General features: G+C 37.4%; 1 pseudogene; it reads right to left on the bottom strand.

Moving 5' to 3' along the window:
- Positions 1-10,063: 10,063 nt before the first annotated feature.
- Positions 10,064-11,692, bottom strand: LOC149996278 (chondroitin sulfate N-acetylgalactosaminyltransferase 2 pseudogene; annotated as a pseudogene).
- Positions 11,693-12,204: the final 512 nt, after the last annotated feature.

Raw genomic sequence — 12,204 nt, 5'->3', positions numbered from 1 at the left:
TTTACACCTGTCAGAATGGCCATCATCAACAAACAACAAGTGCTGGCAAGGATGTGGAGAAATGGGAATCCTATTGCACCATTGGTGGGAATGCCAACTGGTGCAGCCACTGTGGAAAACTGTATGGAATTTCCTCAAAAAACTAAAAATTGATCTGCCTTATGAACCAGCGATTCCACTGCTAAGATTATACCCCAAAAATCCTAAAACCCTAATTCAAAAGAACTTATGCACCCTTATGTTCATAGCAGCATTGTTTACAATAGCTAAGTGCTGGAAACAGCCTAAGAGCCTATCTGTGAATGCGTGGATCAAAAAACTGTGGTACATTTACACAATGGAATACTATGCAGCAGAGAGAAAGAAGGAACTCCTGCCATTTGTGACAACATGGTTGGAACTAGAGAGAATTATGCTTAGTAAAATAAGCCAGGCAAAGAAAGAAAAAATACCATATGAGATCTCCTAATACAGGAAACTAAAGAACAACATAAACAAATGAACTAAATAGAGCAAGGAGCAGAATAACAGTCAATACGGTGGAGGGGGAGGGAGAGAAGTGGGATAAAGTGTTTAGTCAAGGAACGTGTATAAATGACTCATGGACACGGACAACAGGGACAGATATGATTGTGGGAGAAGGGGTGGGCTGGGTGGGGAGGAGCACTGGAGGAAAAAATGGGAGAACTGTAACTGAAAAACCAAAAAAATAAAAAATAATAACAAATAAAGAAATAAAAAGGAAAAAGAAAAGTGTAGTATTTGTTTTATTTCTTTAATACTCAAGATTATGTAGAAATTTAATTATTTAATATCAAATTTAGTGTTACCATTTTATTAATTTTTTTTGCATAGATTTTCACAGTTAAAGTGAGGAATGTCTTGAAGACTATGTAAACCAATCAATTAGAGATTGCAAACTGGCTATTTCTTACACCAGAAGCACTACTATGAAATTCAACTCTTACTGATGAAAATGTAACCTACCACTCAAAGGCTTGGGACAGAAAAGTGATTAAAATTTATTAATTTAGTGAAATGATGTACTTCAAGTAATTAAACAGATGTAACTTCAAACTTGCTTTTGCTTGCAGTTTCTATATAAGCACTACATGTAAATCTCAAACTCTGTGTCCAGTTTCAGTGTTTATATTGTCTGTAATGAATTTCACATTTTTAAGTAGAACATTCCATAATACTAATTTATATTCTTAAAAATTACATTGTTGAAACTGTAAAGGCAGCCTTGCTCTGAGAAACCACCCAGAGACTACTGTGCGATCATGCAATGAGTTTATTGAGGGAAAAGGAAAACGGGGGGAAGGGGAAGGTGGAGATGGAGATTCCTGGTCCACCTCACAGGCCTGTAAGATTTGCATGCCTGGACTTCTGTAGGTACCTTTTTTATACTCTTCCAACACACATTTCGGTGAGGGTGACTTTGCTTATCAACATATTCAGTAGGTCATTTACATCTTATTGCTATTCCTCCACCAGGTTAGTTAACATATTGGGTTAGGTCCATTAACATTTTTTCTGGGAACGGGCTAGGACCAGGTTTATTTGCATATGTCAAAAGTGTAGGTGGGCATTCTAGTTGCCTCCATGTTCTGACATAAACAAATTCATAAAAAATGTAACTATCAAACAAAAAATACTCCAACAAAACTTATTAGTCCATTATAACAGAAAATATGTTTAGAAATTATTAGATTCATAATATATGCTGATTGACTAAAGATCATGGAATATGAAATATAAAAATACAGTAGTCTATTGCGGTTCACTTATCGCAGCCTCACTGTATTGCAGAATTTTAAAAAATATTATATTTAATTATTTATTGCAGATTTTTTGCTATATCATGGGATTTTCTGGTACTGTATACAGTTAAAGTTATGTAGGTTTAAGAGTGTAGAATTAAATAATGAGAAAATCTTAGAAATTATAGATATAAAATATATTAAAGGCAGAGTTTCTATAATTAAAATGGAGTTGGCTTGTCCTCCATACAATTTGAGGCTGACATCTCTGAGATATTTCTGTGGAGCCATGAGAGTTTAGGGAAGAACTTCACAGAAAAGAAAACTCAGTTAAAAAAAAAAAAACACCTGAATTTATGAGTATGTAGTATTAGAATGTGGGTCTTATGACTGCAATGCCAAGGCTTTAGTGAACTTTTTATCACTGGGTTTTAAATGATGTTGCATTATTTTTAAATATAGTATTTAATTATTTAATCTTCAAGAAGAATACTGAAAAAAGCAAAAGAAAACACAAGACTAGTAAATAAGTAATCACTGAAAACTTGGTAGTTGTAATTTGTTACAATTGTGAAAAATGAGAAAAAAAGTAAATTTACCATGCATAGTTTCCTTGATAGAATTTTTTACAACCAAAAAGATACTTTCCTTGTAGTTAAAACTTTAGTGGGTGTACTAACTATGCAATACCAAGAAGTGTTTTCCTCATCATGACCAGTAACAATAAAAATAAATACCTCAGAAGAAGATGGCGGTGGAGTAGGAAGCAGTGTTGTCTGCTTGCTCCCATCATGAAAGGACTTGGAGTACAAACATGGAGTGGAGTGAATGAGTGCAGATTTCAGATAGTGCAAACAGAAATGGGAATGTGGGAGTGGCATGAAAGAGGGCAGAAGGCTTGGCCAGCAAGGCACCTCTGCCACACCACACCCAAAATGGGCAGCTGCTGACTGGCTCATTAGCTGGGATCTGATTGGAAACTTCCCCCTGCAATAGGCACCCTGACCAGCAAAGTCCTGGAAGGAGTCAGCGAGAAAGTTTGGTTGAAGCATTCGGAGGCATGGGAATAAAGTGAACAGCCTGGATTGTGAGAAGCTATATGAACTGAGTATAGGTGGGGACTCCCTGGGCTAGTAACCTTGGGCTGGCAACCTGTGCCCCAGGTACTTGCATCAAGGCTCCACCAACCAAAGAAGCAGAACTGAGCCATGGAGAGGGGCCCATATAGGAATGCTGCAGAGGAACCCCAGACACGGTAGGGACCCTACGCAGGCAAGCGGTATACGCAGATGCACAACAAGCCTCCGCCAGACAGGGACACAGGCCAGTGCTACAACTTGGAGGCAACACAGAGACTTTTTTGGAGGACTGGAGACAGGACCTGAGGCTGGGCAGGGACTATGGGCATGCGCACTGGATCACCATCAGAACAGAACCACTGGACAAGTCTGAGGAGGGCTGGGGGGTACTGTAGGACTGGGGGATGGGAGGGGGACAATACACAAAATGAAAAAAAATAAAACAATAATGAAGAGGGTTTAAGAGAACTGAAGGACAACATGAAATGAAAAAGTATTCGTATCATAGGGATACAACAAGAAGAAGAGGAGCATGAAATAGAAAACCTGATAGAAAAAGAAAAAATTTCTAATTTGAGTAGAGAAAAATCATGCAAGTCCAGGAAGAACAAAGGGTCCCAATGAAGATGAACCCAAAAACGCCCACTCCAAGGCACATCATAATTGAAATGACAAATTCAAAGACAAAGAGAGAATCCTAAAAGCAGCAAGAAAAAAAGAGCAAATAACATACAAGGGAGCTCTGATAAAGCTATCAAGTAATTTCTCAACACAAACACTAAAATCAAGAAGGGAATGGCAAAAAATATTTCAAGCAATGAAAAAGAAAAACTTACAACCAAGACTACTTTACCCAGCAAGGATCTCTTTCAAAATAAAAGGTGAAATAAGGACTTTCCCAGACAAAGGAAGACCAAAAAATATATCTCCACCAAACCAGCATTATAAGACATGCTAAAGGGAATGCTGTAAGAAAAAGAAGAAAAAGAGAGAGGGAGAGGAACACAGGTACAAAGAGAAATGAATAAATACCTGTCAATAACAACCTTAAATGTAAATGAATTAAATGCTCCAATTAAAAGACGTAGGGTGGCAGAATGGATATGAAAACATGACCCACATATATGCTGTCTACAAGAGACCCACCTTAGAAAAAAAGATCTACACAGATTGAAAGTGAAGGGATGGCAAAACGTATAACAAGCAAATGGACATGAAAAGAAAGCTGGGGTAGAAATACTTATATCACAACAAAACAGATTTCAAAGCAAAGGCCATAAAAAGAAAGAAAGAAGGGCATTTCATAATACTTAAGGGAACAATCCAACAAGAAGATATAACCCTGATAAACATATATGCACCCAACATAGGAGCACCCAAATATATAAAGAAAATAGTAGAAGACTACAAGAAGGATATCAACAACAATACACTCGTTGTACGAGACTTTAAAATTCCATTATCAACAAAGACAGATTTTTGAAGCAAAGAAACAACAAGGATATTGAGGCATTGAACAACACACTACACCAAATGGACTTAATTGATATATATGGAACTTTTCACCCAAAAGAAACAAAATAAGTATTTTTTTCAAAAGCACATAGGGTATTTAATTTTTTTAAAGTATATTTTATTGATTATATTTGTTACAATAGTTTCAAATTTTTCCCCTTTGCCCCCCTCTGCTCAACACTTCCCCTCCCCCAGCAATCACACCATGGCAGCCCATGCCCAGTCCATGCCCATGGGTCATGCATACAAGTTCTCTGGCTTCACCCTTTCTAATATTATTCTTTAAAATTTTTTTTAATTGATTCATTTTTATAACAATTAAAAATAAGAATCTCTCTCCCAGACTTAAGACACTTTATAATCTTATAAAGGACAATGGGCAAAGGTTTTGTGCTCCTATAGCTTCTTCAAGCTGGGCATGGTCATCATCCAACCTACCTCTGGGACAAGAAATCCCTAAAAGAATGGTGGTGTGGAAGGGAGGGTGGCCTTCCCACATGGGGAAGGATCTTGCAGACTCCACGTCAGTTGCTGTCCCTGGACAACAGCATGCTTGGTTTAACAGGATGGCATTGTTGTTGTATTTTGGAGGCAACAGATTTGGCAATAGGGTTAAAAGACATCATTCAATCCATAACCACTAGATGACAAAAGGCAGGGATTAATTTTTTACTGTCCCAAATTAGGGAAAAAAGGGGCTTCTTTGGATGAAGGTGTACCAGGCACATCACACTTGTCCAAAACTCTTTTACCCGCTATACTTAGCTTGGGCTTAGGGAAATATTTTAGGTTTCCCCACTTTCAGACCTCTGGGTCCTTTCTGTCCAAACCATTAGTATAGAAAAGAGAAACCAGTTTTAAAGTGAAGCCCACAGACCACGCCATTCTTCACCAACCCAGCCACTTAGTTCAGCCAAACTGTTGAATCACAGGAGGCAGCGATGCAGAAAGGATTAAGTGAGGCCTATATGTGCAGACAATCACTTAGGTAATGAGATTATAGATTTATGCACTTTGAAAACAGAAAACACATGTTAATTTATGCAACATAACCTACATACCAGTCTCTAAATCTGTAAGACTGTCTTATTGGAAAGATATCCAGTTGCAAGGCATTTGGCATTCTTCTTCCCTGTAAGTTAAGCATCTTTGATGATGCCACAGACCTAGTTTAACTTTCAAATGAAAGCAAACTTTAAATGAAAAGAAACCTTAAAGAAGGTTAGCTGCACTACTTTATAGTCTACCACTGAGCATTGTGATTTTCCTTGAATTGTGATTTTTCTCCTTAGGATTACCCTCCTTGTCATTAAAGGGACTACATTAAGTCAATTTTTAAGTTATCCTGTTCATTTGCATAAACACAACAAGAGCAGCAGATGATCACTTATGATCTTTAAGTCTACTTTGCTGGAATTACACAAGGAACATTGAGGGTGACCTTCAGTCTGCCCTTCAGGGCACAGAAGCTGAGTCTCATTCCTGCCATTCAGCCTCCTGCAAATACCTGTCTTTTCCAAGTCCTTCAAATTTTCCATTGTGCCTTAAGGTCCCTTCTAGCCATCTTTCAGGAAAGCAACCTTCGTTCCTTCCCTGGGAGATTGCCATGGGCTGCACAACCAACCACGGTACCAGGCTTTTTTTCTAGTGGGCTTTTATTACTTTAAAGTCAATTGCAGTTCCTGAAGGCTTTTTGGTAACAACCAGAGCCCAAGATGTCTTCTTTAGGCATGACATTCCAGTCAAAGTCTTGGTCAACAAAACTTCTATTAACAACTGGTATTATTAGTTTTATGCAAATAACCTTATGTCATTACTTACATCTTTATTATGCCAAATTATGGAGGGATCAGGCAGGGAGAAAAACATACAGTGTGAAGGAAAATTCTTGTCCTTCTAATATTCACTATATTGCATTTCCATTCTCTATATTTTCCTTTTTTCCCCATTAAAATTTTTTTGTTTGTTTTTGTATTACAGCTGTTTCAATTTTTCCCTATTGCTTCCCTGAACACTGCCCACCCTTTCTCCCACAGTCAGTCCTACCCAGTTGTCCGTTTCCATGGGTCATTTATTCATGTTCTTTGACTAGACCTATCTTAGCTCTTCTTACTCCTTTTTCTCCCTACCCCTTCCGCACTTGTCACTGTTAGTCTACTCCTTGTTTACATATCCCCAGTTCAATTTTGCTCATTTGTTTGTGTTGTGCATTAGTCTCCTGTAATAGGTGATAGCATAAGGTATTTTTCTTTCTGCCTGGTTTATTTCACTAAGAATAATTCTCTCTATTTCTATCCATGTTGTTGTAAACGGTAGAAGTTTCTTCCTCTTTTGCTACCTAGTCGTCCATTGTGTAAATGTACCACAGGCTGTAATCCACTCATCTATAGATGGGCACTTAGGTTGTTTCCAGCACCTGGCTATTGTAAATAGTGCTGCTATGAACATAAGGGTGCATAGCTTCTTTTGAACTGGTATTTCAGGATTCTTCGGATATAATCCTAGCAATGAAATTGCTGGTTGAAAAGGCAGTTCCAGTTTTAGTTTTTTGAGGAAATTCCATATTATTTTCCATAGTGGCTGCACAACTCTTCATTCCCACCAGCAGTGTACCAGGGTTCCATTTTCTCCACATCCACGCCAGCAAAAGTTGTTGATTTGTCGATAATGGCCATTCTGACTGGTGTGAAGTGGTATTCCATTGTGGTTTTTATTTGCATCTCTCTGATGGCTAGTGATATTGAGCAATCTTTTATATGTCTATGGACACTCTGTATGTCCTTGTTGTAAGAGTGTTTGTTCAGGTCCTTTAACCATGTTATAACTTGGTTGTCTATCTTCTTGATGTTGAGTCGTATAAGTTTTTATATAGTTTGGAGTTCAATCTCATCTTTGAGGTATCATTGGCAGATCTATTTTTCCATTTGGTTGGTTCCCTTTTGAAAAAATTGATGGGCTTTTTTTTGGTGAGCAGAAACTCTTTCATTTGATATAGTCCCATTTCTTTATTCTTTCCTTTATTTCCCTTGCCGTAGGAGATGTATTATTGAAAATGGTGCTACGTGGGATATCTGAAATTTTCTTTTTTGTGTTTTCCTCTAGGACTTTTATGGTGCTTCAGCTTACATTTCAGTCTTTGATCCATCTTGAGTTTCTTCTGGTGTATGGTGTAAGTTGGTGCTCTAATTTCATTTTGTTGCATGTCTCTGTCTGGTTCTCCCAACACCATTTGTTGAAGAGGCTTGTTTCACTCTATTTTATGCTCCTTTCCCCTTTGTCAATTATTAGTTGACCACAAAGGCATGGGTTTATTTCTGTGCTATCTATTCTGTTCCATTGATCTATGTTTATTTTTATCCTGGTACCAGACTTCTTTGATAACAGTCATTTTGTAGTATAGTTTGATATCAGGTATTGTGATTCTTCCTACTGTGTTCATCTTCCTCAAGATTGCTGTGGCTATTTGGACTCTTTTTTGGTTCCATATAAATTTTTGAAGTATTTATTCTAGGTCTGTGAAATATGTCATTGGTATTTTAATAGAAATTGCATTGAATCTATAAATCAATTTGGGTAGTACGGACATTATAATGATGTTGATTCTTCCCATCCGTGAACATGGTATATGCTTTCATTTATTTGTATTTTCCTTAATTTCTTTCTTCAGTTTTCTGTAGTTTTCTGAATACAGGTCTTTTACCTGCTTGGTTAAGTTTATTCCTAGATTCTTTATATTTCTTGTTGCTATGGTAAATGAAATTTTTCTTCTAGGGTCTATCTCTGATATTTTATTGTTGGAGTACAGAAATGCCTTTGATTTCTGTATATTGAGTTTGTGTCCTGCTATTTTTCAAAATTCACTTATTAGGTCAAGTAGTTTTTTCGTGCAGTCTACAGGGTTTTCTTTTCTTTTTTTTTTTTTTGGTAATAAAATACTTCATTGGTACCATTTAATGTAAAAAACATGGTAATGTTTCCATTGCTTAGCTTCCATCTTTAAAATAAAAGCTAGTTAAAAAAAATGGGGAAAAGGATAAAATCATTTGGCTCTGTCAAAAAAGAAGCTGACACTTACCTTTGCAAATACTTAAGTTCCCTCACTTTTCACTGGTCTTCATCATATTTATATATAAAAGAAGATAATGGCCTGAATAATTTTGCCCAGAACATTTTACACATCTTAAAAAAAGCAAGCCTAAGTGCTGTCCCAACTTAAAACTTATAAGGATAATTAATGAGTTATTATAAAATTGAATTCATATAGCACCAAGAAATTTGGAACTTATAATATTTCAGATGATACGATTTACTGAGCAAGGAGTAATAATTTTTCTTCTGTGATTTTTCAGAGGTTTATATACAAATAGAAAAAATATAACACAGGTCCCTTTTTAAAAACCAAAGATTAAAAAATATTCTATGCATGCCTTTCACCCTATCTCCAATTTCTGGATCTAGCAATTGACCCTGTGGTAAAAGATTCACAAGATAAATAACATAGTACAGTCCTATCTGAATATAACTTCTTATTCATCTTGTCTCATTAATATAATTTATACCTCAAAACATCATTCTATCTGCAAGTAATATATATCTCTAAAATATTTTGTAATCCAGATTTCCATTCATACTCCTCTCCCTCTCCTCCCCTTTCCTCAGATCAGTGTAACCTTATGGTATATATACCTCATTAAATCATTTTTCTTTTCTCCCTTCAGTGAAACTAGCAACTCAAAGTATTATATTAAAAATGCAAATACAGATGTAGCATACTTTAACATATTAGCCAAAAAGGACAGTAAATACATATGGACCCATGCAAATCAGACAGTACAAAGCAAAAATGCATAGTACCATGCTATGCTCACCTATTTTGAACCACCCACCACTAGAAGGTCTTGACAGAGCCCTGGTTCATGATGTACTAAGACCATTGGTGTCCTGTGCTCCAACATAATTAAGGGTCTGTTAAAAATTTTCCCATGTTGATTTTAGTTTGTTCAAAACAGTCTACAGAAACTTTGACTTCTAATCCTGAACATGATGACAAAGTAATACTACTTTATATTTTTAATCAAGTCATAGATTCTAAGTATTTCCTACTATTACCCATTTGTTTAAAAACAGACATTTAGGAGACTAAACAACAAGAAGTTAAGGGGTTTTTACTTCTGTCTTCTCTTGATTGGTTGGGGATTTCAGATGTGTCATTTAATTACCCTCTGCTTCAGTGAAAAAGGATTCTTCAAGCAACAGACTAAAGACGTTCACTTAAAAACTAAGTAAGTTGACTCAGTGGTAAGCAGATGAAAAATCTTTGTCCACACACTCCATCTGTAATTCTCCATCTGTGCAGGAACGAGATGTTCCTTACCCACCACCATCACAGATGCAAACAGGATACATGAGAATGTGAGTGTAATGTAGGAATTAACTCCAAACTGTTTTTGGAAGCAAACACCAAATTTCGATTTATCAATGATTCCATAGTGCAGCATTATCACAAAACAGAGGCTCTGCATTGAAACAGTTGTTTTTTCTTCTCATATGAAGTTAAACTGCTAAAGTAAAGTAATGTCAGAAAGAACACAAAGATAATCATGTCTTCTCTGAAAGAGGCACTGCATCTGGAACTGGAATTAAGGCTAAATAAATAATGCTGGTTTGTGGTTCAGGGCTGGCTTGTGGTTTGGACTAATGATTCTTTTAACCAGCAACTTCACTATTTGTCCCGTATGCTTGTTTGCGAAGATGTGTCTCTATCTCCTCTCTGAAGACCAGCATTCCCATGTGTGAGTGAGAGACTTCATTCATGGCTTTGGACTGGATGCACATGCGGTACTGCTCAGGGGTCAATTCATCAGCACAGCGTTTCTCATGCCAGAGGTGGAAAAGACCAGGAACCGGAGTCCGAATCACAATCAGATCACCATGTAGGTATTTTCGATAAAGATGAACATCTTCTCCACCCCAACCTTTAACTTCCATGTCAAACCCACCAACAGTGAGGAAATCTGATTGGTACTGACAAGTCATTCCAAAGCCAAAATCTCTCCAAAAGCCAGAATCCTTTTTGTGAACCAGCTGCTGCTCCACAGGAGGGGGTACATTCTGACTGGCATAAACAATGGCAGGGTTGTAAAGACTGAACACTGTGGGGTAAAACACCTTCTTGCCTGGCTTGGCATTTAACCAGCAGCTGTTAAGGAATTCGGCTGAAAAATATATATCAACATCACAGAAAAACATCAAGACCTCTCCCTTGTCCCAAGCTCTGGCACCCACATTTAGTCCTCATCCATGAGTAAATTCTTCATTCAATGAGACCAAGGTGTAATTGTGAAAATTAGACTCACTTGTGACAGATTCTAGGATGGACTTGACTTTAGACAGTCCTTCTTTACCAAAATACACCACTGTGAGATGAATCTTCTTGTCCTGATAAATACATACATCCCTGAAGTTCTGCATAAACTGTACAAATGCTTCAGTTCTTTCAGCAAGAGGCACAGTTATATTAATAAGTGATCTAGTAATGTCAATCATCTCGCTCTTCACTTTCATGAGAGGTCCAAAGGGGCGGAAGAGGGTCACATGTCTATATTCCATAAGGTCTGCTTTCTTAAAAAAGAGTTCATAGTGTGTTCCCTTATCTCTCTCGGTGCAGTAATAGCCTTCTATGAAGTCATTTTCATTAAATATCAGTTTCTCTCCAAGGGGATCATCCTCATTTTCCTGTTCATCATCTTCATCAGGATTATTAATGACCTCCAAGCCAGCTTCAATAGCTTCTACCAATTCATCTCGCTTGTCTTTTCTAACTGGTTTTTCCTCAGGATGGCAAGTGAGACCCATTTCCAACTGAAATACTTTCATTAAGGTAAAACTTTCAAAGGGAATGACCCCATACTCACTAGGTAGTTTGGCCCCTATGCTAACTTCAGCTTTGTCACTTTGGGAATGAAGAAACTCTAAAAGGTCACTAGGTGCTTGTTCTTTGTGGCCTTGATAGCCCATGCCATTAGCTCCTACATTCTTTCTTTCTTGTGCTGATCTCATCTTCTCACTCGTTTCTTGTAATTCTTGTTTTAGTTGGGTAATTTGGCGCTTCAGATTGGTTGCCCTGGTTTGATAATGTTCTTCTTGCTCCTGCAGTAGGGCTTGATAATACTCTTTACCGTAATTTTCCCCTATGACCCCAGGAAGAGATGCATTTCCATCAGTCTGGGGGACACATTCCAGAAGATACAAAAACAGTACCAAACTGCAAAGTAAAGCAAGACCCAACAGCAGCCACTGGGTTCGGGTCTGAAGAATCAGTCCTTTTCTAGGCATTCTTATTAATGTGGACTTGCTTAATGAGATAAATTCTTTCTTTGTTCATACCTTTAGCAAAAGGTTATCAAAAAATTAAAAACAAAATCAAGATTTCTATAAAAGGTACCAAAATGAATTTTGCTGTAGCTTAAAAAAATTTCTTCCTTCAGCAGTCAAAACTATTTACAAAAATGAGAAATTAGGCATACTTCCTGTATTGTTACCTTGGTATTCAGAATGAAGATCTACAGAATCACAAAAATTCCATTATATGTGTGGTGACCTTTCACGTCCACCAGTCTGAGAACTGAGGCAGCCGTCTCGCGCCGTCTCGTGCCGAATTGGCGCGCCGCTGCCGCACCGCCTCCTCCCGGCAAGAGCAGAGACCTACAGGGTTTTCTAAGTACACTATCATGTCGTCTGCAAATAATGACTGTTTTACTTCCTCTTTTCCAATTTGGGTGCCTTTTATTTCTTTTTCTTGTCTTGTGGCTGTGACTAGAACTTCCAAGACTATGTTGAATAGGAGT

The sequence above is a fragment of the Furipterus horrens genome, unplaced genomic scaffold, assembly GCF_987537825.1.
Source record: "Furipterus horrens unplaced genomic scaffold, mFurHor1.1.pri manual_scaffold_12, whole genome shotgun sequence".
In the NCBI taxonomy this organism is placed as follows: Eukaryota; Metazoa; Chordata; class Mammalia; order Chiroptera; family Furipteridae; genus Furipterus; species Furipterus horrens.
This window is presented reverse-complemented; position numbering and strand designations above follow the sequence as displayed.